Genomic DNA, 13,033 nt, shown 5'->3' with positions numbered 1-13,033 from the left:
CTCGTATCGTTGTAGCTTATGATTTGTAGGTCCATTAGATCCATTTCCTAGCTCATAAAGGGTAATGCGATTTATCTATATTGGTTGTAATTTGAAATGTTCAAATTTACTTTAAGAATTAATATAATGTATGGTGATACATTATAATATAAAATTTATATTTTAATTAAACTGTATTATATAAATGTAATTTTGGATATAATTCAAAATTAATTTATGAGAAAATAAAATATTTAAATGAATTCAAATATTAATTTAATGTGAATTAAATTCATATTAAAACTAAAGGTTAAAATTTAATTTGTATTTGATACACATTAAACCAGGAGGTTATGAGAGAAATTTATATTTAAATATGATTCAAATTTGGATTAAATTAAATATAATATATTTAATTTATTAATTAACTAATTAGACAATTAATTAATAGTTTAGTTTAATTTTATTTAATTAAATTTGATTTAATTAATCTAATTAAATTAAAACCATAGGTTATGTGAGAGATATTAATTTAAATATGATTTAAATAAAATGTTAATTAAATATGATTTAATTAATTATTAACTTAATTAATTGTTTTATTTTACTTAATTAGTTAATTATTTTAATATTAATTTATTAAATTAATAGGGGAGGTTGGTGGTTTTCCCACGTTCCCATATTCTCTCAACTTCTCTCTTTCTGCAGGAGATATTGGTAAGACAAAAATACAGAGGGCTTCTGTGACTGTGCGTACTTTGCAATTCTCTCAAAATTATTCTTTGTAAAAATAAAATTCCCTTCCAATTTTTGGTTCCCACAAACCAAGATCTGTAGCTCAAAAAATAGGAAGATTTCCAAGTGGTGGTGTCCCAATTTGGTGATTGACAGATCCAGAGTCATCTATGAGAGTAAGTGCCTCTTCTTCCTGTTCTCTATATTTTTTTTATGTAACATGCTTAGCCTTAAAGAAATTAGTTTCTATTATTTACCAATGTATTGGTATTTTTAAGTTTCAAATTAATTTGAGTTATGGTTTTATCAAATATTTCGCTGCATAGGGCTTTCATCCCTTTAGTAGTGTCATGACCTACTGGTTTAAGTGTCATAAAAGTTAAGATGATGCATTCTCTTCTCCCCACACAATGGTGTTAGACCATAAGCTCATTAATATGATGTACCCTAATAATTCATAATTGGCACAACCTTGGCAGGTTTCAACTACTTGTGTGATGCCGGTTATTCGAATGCTAAGGATTCATTTCTCGCTCCATACCAAGGTCAACGTTACCATCCAACTAAATGGCATGGAGAAAACCCACCAACATGCTTGAAAAAGCTATTTAACATGAGGCATTCCTCGACTAGAAACATTATTGAAAGAGCATTTGGATCATTGAAGGGTTGATGGGCCATTCTACGAGATCCTATTACCCCGTTAACATACAATGTAGGATAATAACGACATGTTTCCCCTTACATGTCTTGATACATAGAGAAATGGGTTGAGAGCCAACATTTGAGGCGACGCATCTTGGTAAAGGTGATTCAAGCAAGATGAACATTAAGAATATAAACTTCGTGGAGACGACTAATGTTTGGACTGAATAGAGGGATAATCTTGCAAACCGAATGTTTGAGTATTGGAATAATGTATGACTAATATATGTAGTTTAGTTTTTCCATATAGTTTGGTTGTTTTTATCACATGATCTGTAATCGCATTATTTTTTTAGTGTAATTGGAGTTAGAAATACGTGGAGGTTCCCTTTAAACTATGAGAACTAAGCTATCTATATATCAATCTATAGATTTTTTATACATTAACTTTTCTAAAATATGTACTAATTTAGATGGCATCGACAAATTCAAAAGTCACTAAGCATCAGTGGACAACCATTGAGGATGAGGCATTAGTTGAGTGCTTACTACAACTAGTGAAGGAAGGTGGTTAGAGAGATAATAATGGGACATTCAAACCAAGATATTTGGTACCAAGTACAAGAATTAATAAAATAAAAAAAAAAATTGGAAACAACATACAAGTAACTCCAAAACTAGAGTCGAGAGTAAAAATTTTGAAGAAGCAGTACACTGCCATAACAGAGATGATGAGGCCAACGTGTAATGGGTTTGGCTAGAATGAAGAACGAAAGTGCATTAAGGTAGAGAAATTCGTGTTTGATGACTAGGTTACGATAAGACGGTGAACATAATTCATACTTTCTATACAAGTAAAATATAATATACTTACATTTGTTAACTCCATGTAGGGACACTTCACTGCTCAAGGTTTATTGAACAAATCATTTCCTTACTTCTATGACTTGAAAATTGTGTTTGGTAGAGATAGGGCTACTGGTGGTAGATGTAAGACACCCATTGAAATGGGCTCACAGACTACAAAAGATATTGAGGAAGATGACATGCACATTAATCTCAAAGACTTTGATATTCCAAATTCACATGGACTCGAGCCACCATCTGGGGAGAGGACATGTCATCCACTCCAACAAGTATGAAACATGATACAGGATCATCTAGGCCAAGTAAGAAAAGATAGTCATATTCAGGGGACCTCATGGACACATTTCGCAGGTATGCAAGAAGCTTCGAAGGAAATTGAAAACATTGTTGCATAACATAAATAAAAAATGGAAATAGAATCATCACTAAGTAAACAATTATATGCTGAATTACAGACTATTCCTTGAATGGACATGAAAGATTATTTAATTGTAGTCGAGTCTCTATTACCTAATTCCACGATGTTGCATGCATTCCTTGACTACCCAGTAGATTAGAAGTACAAAAAATGCATGTGTATCTCAGGAAGGCAATCATAACCATCGCTAAATTTAACTTTACTTGACTTTCACTTTTGTTTGACCCTTTTGGTTATGCTTTTGAAACATACCATACCCTTTTAAATGTTGCTTAACTATAACTTTAATAAACCCCATCAAATTAAATAACTTGTTATATTTTGTGGATGGTTTGTAATATTCCTAATTAGACCATTCATATTAATGCAACTTAAATAAAAAAATATTGTTACTGAATGTTAAAATTTCTCGTTTTTACTTTATTGTCATGAAAAATTAATGAGTAAAGAACTTGAAACAGAGGTACAAAATTTGAAAAAATGATTTCAATTCAATAATTGATACATGATAAAATTTAGAATGTACAATTCACAAGAAAAATAATAATAAATAGATTAGCTAAATTTAGAAAATATAATGCATCCCAAACACAGACATTAGAAATCTAGATTTCCAAATTCTACACTCCAAACACAGACATTTCTAATTTCTAGGCATCAAAACCTCCATCGGATAAGCCTACAGTCATTTAATTTCCAAGTAGGAGCTGTTTGGTGCGCAAGTTCGGAATTAAATAGGGTGATTTTTGGGGCAAAGGGTACACGACTTCCTTTAATCCAGTCAAAACCTATGTGGTTGAAGATTGGTGATTGGATTAAAGGAAGTTGTGTACCCAGTGCAGGGCTTCATTTTTCCGATTTTCAAGATAGACCCATCATTTTCCAATTTTCAAATTTGTCTTTATTTTATGTTACAAGTCTCGATAATATATTAATATAGTATTGACTCTTGATTCTTCCTGAACCAAAAGGCAATAAGTTACAAAATTCGGTGAATTTCATTAATAATATGTTGACTCTTTCTATCCTTTGTTCAACTAAACCAAACTCTCTCCGTGGGGATTCATCCTTTTCTTTTTCTTTTGTTTTAATTAGTTACAAGAACAAACTCTTCTCCTTCATCATCCATTAAAATTAAAAAAAAAATGTAAATTCAAAGAAATTATGAACTGATTAAAAGAAAAAAAAATGTTTTAATTAATTTACTAGATAAAATCTTATACATAATAAATCAACTAAAATACAGAGCTTTTGGGGAGGGTTTGGTCAATTAATTACTTCCGCATAATCCACTAGAATTTCTAAAATAACAATGAAATTTATATAAACATAATGCAAAAAAAAAAAAAAAAAACGCCTACAGTCAATGACAAAACTATATTTAAAGAAGAAAATGTCCTTAGAGCCACAATGATGGACAGCTCACTCTGTGGATCTCATCCACGACTTCATTATCCTATTTTTGCAACCGTTTTTCTATCCTATTTTTACAACCGTTTCCCTCATACCATATTTTTTACTTTATTTTTTAAAATAACATTATTAAAAAAAATATTCGAAATGTTATTAAAAAGGATAAAATTGGAAAATTCTAAATTTATATCACATTATTTAATATAATTTAATTCATAATTCGATGTCTTGATGGTTCATTTTACGAAGGCGAGGAAATATTTATCCTCAAATACAGTCATACTAACAAACTAATCAATCATAGACAAATGTACATATGAGTTAGCTAAAGAGGCATATGGGTTAAACGATAAGTTAATGAAAGTTAAATGACCGGATAATAATTTTCAACGAATAATAATTTTAAGCTGTAATAAGTCTAAACAATTAGGTAATAAGTTTAAACATGATCTCCACATCTAGGTTACGAAAGCGTTTAGTCTGTTTAAAAAATCCTTTAGAGACCTTTCGTTTCAATGGGTGGTTAACATATCTGAATTAAATGGACGATGAAAATATCTTTGAAGATTCTTGATAACAAAGGTGATAAAATATAATTGAAGAGAACTAAAAAGAATATGTCAGATTTTTTTACAGCATCACCCAATGTATAGGAAAATAGTCAAAAAAGAGAAAAATTGACAAAATGTTTATAAAAAAATCAGTATTATGACCTTTTACATATATTACGTGATCGTTTAGTAAGTATCAGTCAATCACCTATTATATATTAACTATATACTGAGTGATCGGACTAAAAATACATTTCAATGAATTTTGAAAACTAAGAAAGTCCTATGCTTTAAATGAGTGAATTTTCCCGTTACTAAGAAATCATATGCTTTAAATGAGAATTTTTGTTTTGCCGCAGTTGTTGATGAAGTAGCACACGTATAAAGATAATTCATGAATACTAAGAAATAAAAATGACATTTCATGACAAAAGGATCACTACTATAGGACTAGAAAAGTTTTGTGAATTTTTGGTTTAGTTTGCAACTTACTACATTTTATAAACGTTATCTAAAATAAGCTTTAAATTTTGTTACACTTCAATTTTATTCAAAAATAACTGGTTTAAAACTAAATACACCAAATACATCGTAGCAAAACATAAGACTGAGATAATACCACCAACAAAATAAGCCTTTTTGTAAGAAAAACATGATTTTCGCAGGGAAATAATTTGTTCGTAAGAGTATATCGAATTAGCAGAAAGACTTAAAATTATAATACTAAACCAGATTGTATGTCAAAAGGTCAGAGTAGAAGATTGAACAAGTTCATACATTGGCGTCAACAACGTCATGCAAACAAATGTGAAGTGAAGAACTACGATTTACATTCTGTTTTATCACAATTTTTAAATACACCAAAAACGCATCATATGAAAGAGAGGGGTATGTGAAAAATCAAGTCCTCCAAAATAGATATACATCTCCATGTCTACATCGCAACTTCATAATCGTACAAATCAGCTGCGAATGAGTACAATCAATATAACGCGCTACATAATCTGCAATTCTGCATAATCTAATAGCACATCATGCTCAGCTACGAACTTCCATTTGAAACTTCACACCATTTGTACAAATTCTCATGCTATCATTCTTCAGTTTATGGTCATCACATATATGGGTCAAAAAGAAAGTTTGATTCGGTGGAAAAGAGTCTGAGCAATCCAATAAATCTGTGAAAATGGGGAAAAAAACAACAGAAAATTACAAATGGTGTGAATATGGAGCAACAGCAATGGAAACGAACAATTACAATGCCAGGCAATCATGAAGATGGAGAACTTTGCAATATATTAGAAAATTTGGTACTGTTATTTAACTCCAGTCTCCTAATGCAGGCTAGTAGAAGCTGATGACAGCACAAAATATTTTAGTTTATCAGACTCCATATCCATATTGAAAAGGAATGCGTATTGTTAAACTCGACTCAAAACCAATGGGAATATAAGAACACGAGTTTCTACTATAGAAAATACTTAATTTAAAAACAGCCAAAATTGAATCCCCAGCCAAATCCATGTAACGCATATAAATGTTGAAGCAGGAATTTGGGTTCACAACTTCTCAGTACGTTGGACAGAATCATCCGTCTCCAAATTATAAATTTATCACAACAAAAATAATTTTTTGGTCCTACTGAAACCTCAGTCAAATCCACTTAACTCATAAAAATGTTATTCCACCAAGTAGGTTCTCCCTGAAGCAGGGTCTTGGCTTTACAACATCTCAGTAAGTTGGACAAAATCATCAAGGGTCTCAACCAAATTAGAAATTTATTTTATACTAAAAAAAACAAATTTTCTTCTACCCGAATCATATGGTAATAATAAAATAAAGCGTAAAAACTAGTCATGAAAACATATTGAAGGCTCAGATTAATGTAACAGCTATATCAATCATCAAATTCTGAAGCAGAACTGGCATTATAAGCTGAAGTTCAATCCTCACAGCCAGACTTGGAAAACACAAGAAAAGACCCGATATTTAACAAAACATGATAGAGAAAAAACTGGCTCATACTAAGAAATTCAACCATTTATTCAATCTTGCTTCATTGTTTAACCTCGGAAGCGCGGATAAATATATAATCATAGCCAGTAATTTTCTCATATCACTACGAAACCCTAAATTCAGATCGAACTTAATATAATTGAGTATAAGAAATATATAGCGGAAGTTTTTAGAGGCACAAACATTGAACTGATAGGCCCCCAAGTGAACACCGCGGCTCAATTTTCATATGCGCAGAAAACAAGCTAAAGGTGTAGTGAGGCCCCCTAAAGAAAATCAAGTAAGCAACCACAAACAAAATAGAAGATGAAAATTGTTGAATAGCTTTGTAAGCATGATAAAGGAATGTAGGCGTTATTTTGACACAGATCAGGCTATCGAAAGGCTAATCTGCAACACTAAACGGCAACAATCTAGCAGGAGCAATGGGGCCATCATCGTCATGGAGATAATAAGAGTAGCCCGGGGTGCATCGTGCATAGAAATAGGATGATTGAATTGGAAAATAATGAAAAGAGAAGCTTGAAATAGTTTATATGGACTGCTCCGACGAAGAAACCCTAATTCATCGACGCAAGCTTTAGCTTGTTTGAGGATGAAGGGACCTTCTGCCGCTACTTAAAACCCTACCTAGTGGGATGTCTCCAATGTTCAGTTGGGCCATGGCCCAAAATAGAACGGCCTGCCTGTGCTCCCACCCTCATTTTTGCAATTTCACCATCACTATTTTAACTAGAAATATTTCAAAAATATTTTTATTTTTCATTCACATCATTTTCGATTATAAATATTATCTATTTTATAACTTGATAAATGATTTGGATATTTATTTTCATTTAATAATAGAATATCATTTATTAGAGATCCAATTTTAATATGTTAGAAAATCAAATATGCTAATAATATATTAAATAATTTCTACAAAATGAATGAATTTATCTTTATTGAATTTCATCCGACATCCTAATTTTACATTCTTCTTTTATCTTTTAGTGTTTTTCTCCGATCAATTTAGCATTCTTCTTCCACCCTTCTGGCGTCATTCACCGATCAGTTTAGTCATCTTATCTTTTCGATCTATCTCTCTGTCCTAGTTTTCTTATTTCGCTCATCTCCTTCAAGTATATCCACTGATTGCATATTTCTTTCTTTTATGTTTCTTTCTCCTTAATGTTTATGTAAATTTTGTTATACATAATTCCAGTTTGATTTTCTGTTGAAGTTTTTGGTAAATAAAAAGTACAGTGAATGCATATTCTGTCATCTCCTTCGACTAATTTTTTCATGTTGTTCATTTTCTTTCTTAAATAGTAAAGTATAGTATATATTATATAATCAACATGTTTTTCCTTTCTTATTTAAATAGTACTGTGCAAATATTATTATACATAATTGCATATCTAATATAGTTATGTGCCTTGATCAATATATACTCTTTCATATATAGAATATTACATTAGCAGTGACACATATATTTATTTAATTTATTATCATGTATGGACAAATTTGTATTATATTTTGATTGAATTTTTAATGATTCCTTCTAGTGCATATTTGTTTCATCATTATAATATACCATTACATATTTAAAACAATTATGTGATGTGACCTATATATACATCTGTATATTTAAAATAATACATACATATGTTCTATTATTTCTTGTCAAGTATGGCCAAAATCGATGTATATTAGGATGATCATCTCCTTTAATTAATTGTTTCATGTTATTAATTTTTTTTCCTTAAATTATATAATATAGTATACAATATATAATGAATTTGTTTTCTCTTTCTTATTTAATACTATTGTGCAGTTAATTGACTTCTTTTTTAAGTTTATGGACTCTAGACCATTTATTTCTTTTTAAGATCAATGATTCACCTAGAAAACGTACAACATAAAAAACATCATATTGTTTACGGTATATATCATATATCAAAGCATTAAGTATTAAGTATCACACACGTAATATATAATAAAGCAGTATATACATAATATTTCATATATGTTATAGTATATATTAAACATCATTAAACATTAAACATTAAGCATTAAGCATCACACACATAATATATCGTATATTATACAATATATATAAAATATCATTAGCAATTTTTCCTAATTGTATTGATATAAATTTGTATTTTCACATAATGTAAAATTTGTTACAAACTTAAAATACAATGTAAAATATGCACACATACGTTGTTATCTAATATTATGTTAAATATATAAGGGTATATAATGATCTATTTAAATCGAAAACGGTTTCAATCATGGTAAGATTTTACAAATTAACTTCCAATATATGAAAATCAATGCAAATTTGATGAAATATAATAAGTATATATAAAAAATTATTAAATTACGTGGAATATATGAAAAACAATGTTTAACGAAAGAAAATGGTGTGGTATATATACTTGATTGATTGTAAATAGGCGTATATACCGTAAATTACGTGGCATATATACTCAATTCACTATAAATTTTCTTTATTGAAAAAAATTACCAGAAAATTTCACCGACATACTATATTTCACAATTTCATACACATAATTAAGAATATGAAATAGATATGCACTTACCAAAATTTTTTTGAAGGAGATGAACGAAATAAGAAAAAATGAACGGGGAGAGAGATTGGATGGATGGAAGAACTTTTGAACAAAATCATAAAAAAAAAAAAAAACAATTAAGGGGGTAATTTTGATTATGATATTACCATAATAGAATTAATCACATATTATAGTTGCATATAGGATATTTAATAAATGCAAATCTTAATGATCACATGTGATGGTCCACTTTCCTTATTTCATTTTTCTATTTTTTAATATATTATTAATAATAAAGATTGGTAGTTTTTTTTTTTTTTTTGACTATTTGTATAAAATTGAAGCACATTAGGATATTTATGAAAAATTAACCAACGTTAGGTCCAACTTGTAATAAGGCATCTATATTTAGGCTATAGTAGTTAAAACTCGAAATTGTCACCCATGATTTACCTTTTGTTTTTCAATTTTTAAATATTAACACTATGGGAAATTTTAAATACTAACATTTTTCAATTGAGATTTTTTTAAAAAATAATGTGTTTTAAAAAAACTATTGATAAAACTAGGGTAGGTGTGAAACTAATGACAAAAATAGAGTGGGTACACGACTTTGCTAAATCGTGGATCGGATACACGCCTACGGGCCGAAATTTGGCTGGAGTCATGAACCTAGTTCACAACTTCCGATTGGAGTCATGTACTGGGTACATGACTCCACTTACATGTATTGTTATTGCAGTCAACGCTACAATTGACTGTCACATCTGTCCCGCACATGCAAGAAAGTCATGTACTTGGTACACGACTTCACTCACATGCATTTGTAACACTTGTCCTTAATATAGTGAAGTCGTGTATCGGATACACGACTTCACCTCTTTAAAACCTTAGCCGCCGAGCCTTCTGCCTTTCATTCTCACTTCAAATTTTGCTTCTGCCTTTCATTCTCACTTATTTTCTTGTCGACTTTGTCTTCCATCCTTCATAAAAATCTATATACATTTCCATCTTTCACCAAAAAGCAGTCACCCTTCCATTCTTCACATCAAAAATCACCCACTCGTTCCGGTTTTCATGAAAAATTAGCCACCAAGAGGCTCCTTTGCAGTTGACTTTCACCAAAAAAGTCTTCCTCCCCTCCATTTTTCCTTCTGATATTTTCATCACAAGGTATGCTTATTTAACTAAATCATTGGAGGCTTTATGTTCGCTGACAAAATCAAATACTCTGGTCCACTATATGTTTCTTCCTTTTTTTAAGCGATTTTGACCATGCTGTTACATATGCTTGGGGCGCTCCATGCATTGCATGGTTGTATATAAAAATTGTGTCAAACCAGTAATGCATAGTCTTTAGAAATTGTTGACCCATTTATGTAGCTGCAAGTATGGGCATATGATAGATTCCCTATTGTGGCACCACAAGTAGCACTATAAGCTCCAGTTGGTCGTCCTTTGAGTTTCAGGTATTATTTTATTTATAATATATATTTTTTATAAAATTTGTACTATCTATGACTTATTATTAATTTCTTTCACGCATTAGATGGAGCGGTGTTCTACCTTCATCAGAATAGTCAACAAATATGTTGTTGATGTACCGAATGATATTTGACCTATTGATCTCCTCTTAACTGATCAAGATTGGCATAGGATTCATGTGGAGCATATCGCAATTGTGGCATTTGCAAAATAATTTTCGTGCAAAAGGAGTACCAACATACGAGCCAAAAGTATCATATAACTATTTTCCTCGGTACTCGTCGATTACCAGACATTTATCACTCCTGAAGACGCTTACTATTATTGCATGGTAAGAATTTCAATATGATTTGTTTTATAAATTTAATATAAGCATGCACATTATTTAATTATATTATTTGTAATCGTTCAAAATAATTTTGTTCAAGACATACATCCTTACTCCATGGGAAAAAATTTACAAGATTTGAGCTCAATGCGTGATCAAACTGAATAAAATATTACATAGATTATTCAGCAAACCAGACGACTCGATGTTGTCAACACAGATCGAAGACACATGCAACATAGACGATGACAAGGCGATGATGTCGGGGAGCAGGAGTGAGATCAAGAAAATGCTTAGTTTGTAAATCAAATTTTTAATTTTTATAAACTTCAATTTTAAATGTAGAATTATATGAAAATGCATTTTTATTTGCACCAAAACTATGGTTATACTACAAACTTAAGATAATCCTTCAAAGTTTAATAAATCTAAATATAAGTCTAATAAATTTATCCATTCCAGAAAAAAAAAGCAAAATTTATTGAATGTAATAACTTATTAGACACAAAATTAAAAGTTCAATAATCTATTAAATATACTTTTAAACTTCAAAAAACTTATAAAATACAATTGGAAAAGGCAAGGGACTAAAGATATAATTTAAGGTAGGTCAACTTAGGAAAATTGGTCAAAGGTAGTCATAAAGTTGTGAATTAAAATAAACATGAATTTGTTGGTTAGATAGGTTTAGGAGAAATGAAATTCTATTTCCACATCATAAGCAGTGGTACAATCTCATAATTTGGGTCTAAATTTAGGTGTTAATGAGAGCTCTAAATTCACATGGCTCTCTGCATTTCATGGAAGGAGATGATGAAATTACTCCGTGGACACACCATTTTAAAGCTCGCCTATGTGTATATAAAGAAAATAGATACTAATAAGAGGTTAGTATGTGAGAAATCGATAATAAAATTACAAAAAAACCCAATTAATTATTTAATTAAAAGCAATAGAAAAAGAGTTGTAATTTGTAAAAAAAGAAAAAAAAAAAAAACTTAGATTTGGAACCGTAGGATTTGAAAATATTTCATATCAATTGTGATTTTAAATGAATTTCTATATTTGGATGCAAAACAAAATCAATGAATTTAAAATTAATTATGATTTCAAATCTTATAATTTTGACTAAAATATTTTTATTTCTAATTTAGTCGGATTTGTACCGATTTCAAGCTTTTAAATTCTTGTTTTCAATTCTAATTTTATTTTTAAGGAACACGACTTTATTATTTGAGTCACGTTCAACTTGAATCAAATCGGTCAAAATAGGCTAACGTGAATTAATGGAAGTTATGTACCATACATGACTTCTTTCGGTTTTAGAAACTACCATATTTTTTACATTAGTTTGTTCATCTATCCCATTTTTATCATTTTTTTAAAACTACACTATCTTTGTCATTATTTTCCAAAATCACCATATTTGTGAAATTAATCCTTAATTGAGTTTTTCCTTGTAGATCGTTTTGGATTTTTACAGACATATCTGTAAATATTATCAAAATTCTAATAATTTTTTATCCTGCTGAGTTTTAACTAATTTTTTTATGTATAGAAATTTTGAAAAGTGAGATTATGCCAAATTTTCAATTTTAATTATCTTAAATCTTATACCAAATCTTAACTTATTTTCCTCGAATCTTACATCAGTTTTTTATACAATTTCTTTTAATCTAATTTATGTGTTCTATAATTATATAAACAAATTTACAATACTTTTAGGGTTTTTTTTTAAAATATAACAAACCAGTAAAATATTTACAACAATTTCGAAAACATAAAAAGCACAAAAACCCACAATGAAAAATACCAAAATGTCTCAATCAACACATGGTTAATTGTCTACTCTCGCGTGTAATATATTTGGTATGCGTTTAGATTTGGCTATATGATCGTAGTATTCAAATTTAAACATTTTTTTTTCAAGATTCTTTGTAAAGATTTGACTACCTAAATTTAAATGATTTTTTTTCAAGATGCTTCGTACAGATAACAAAATCTAAACGACTTTTAAACGATTTCTTTTTCAAGA

General features: G+C 29.5%; 1 long non-coding RNA gene and 5 other non-coding genes across 6 annotated transcripts; all 6 read right to left on the bottom strand.

The window, feature by feature from the left end:
- Positions 1–5,416: 5,416 nt before the first annotated feature.
- LOC103490104 (uncharacterized) lies at positions 5,417–7,301 on the bottom strand. The gene is made up of 2 exons (XR_537799.3): positions 6,808–7,301; positions 5,417–5,786 (listed from the first exon to the last, which is right to left on the bottom strand). It is a non-coding gene; the product is annotated as an uncharacterized LOC103490104 (long non-coding RNA).
- Positions 5,912–6,016, bottom strand: LOC127144349 (small nucleolar RNA snoR97). The gene has a single exon (XR_007816005.1). It is a non-coding gene; the product is annotated as a small nucleolar RNA snoR97 (small nucleolar RNA).
- On the bottom strand, positions 6,255–6,368 carry LOC127144336 (small nucleolar RNA Z278). The gene has a single exon (XR_007815991.1). It is a non-coding gene; the product is annotated as a small nucleolar RNA Z278 (small nucleolar RNA).
- Positions 6,478–6,569, bottom strand: LOC127144333 (small nucleolar RNA Z223). Its single transcript, XR_007815987.1, has one exon. It is a non-coding gene; the product is annotated as a small nucleolar RNA Z223 (small nucleolar RNA).
- LOC127144352 (small nucleolar RNA U36a) lies at positions 6,624–6,710 on the bottom strand. The gene has a single exon (XR_007816012.1). It is a non-coding gene; the product is annotated as a small nucleolar RNA U36a (small nucleolar RNA).
- On the bottom strand, positions 6,968–7,104 carry LOC127144355 (small nucleolar RNA snoR134). The gene has a single exon (XR_007816015.1). It is a non-coding gene; the product is annotated as a small nucleolar RNA snoR134 (small nucleolar RNA).
- Positions 7,302–13,033: the final 5,732 nt, after the last annotated feature.

Source organism: Cucumis melo, chromosome 1 (assembly GCF_025177605.1).
Source record: "Cucumis melo cultivar AY chromosome 1, USDA_Cmelo_AY_1.0, whole genome shotgun sequence".
Classification (NCBI taxonomy): Eukaryota; Viridiplantae; Streptophyta; class Magnoliopsida; order Cucurbitales; family Cucurbitaceae; genus Cucumis; species Cucumis melo.
This window is presented reverse-complemented; position numbering and strand designations above follow the sequence as displayed.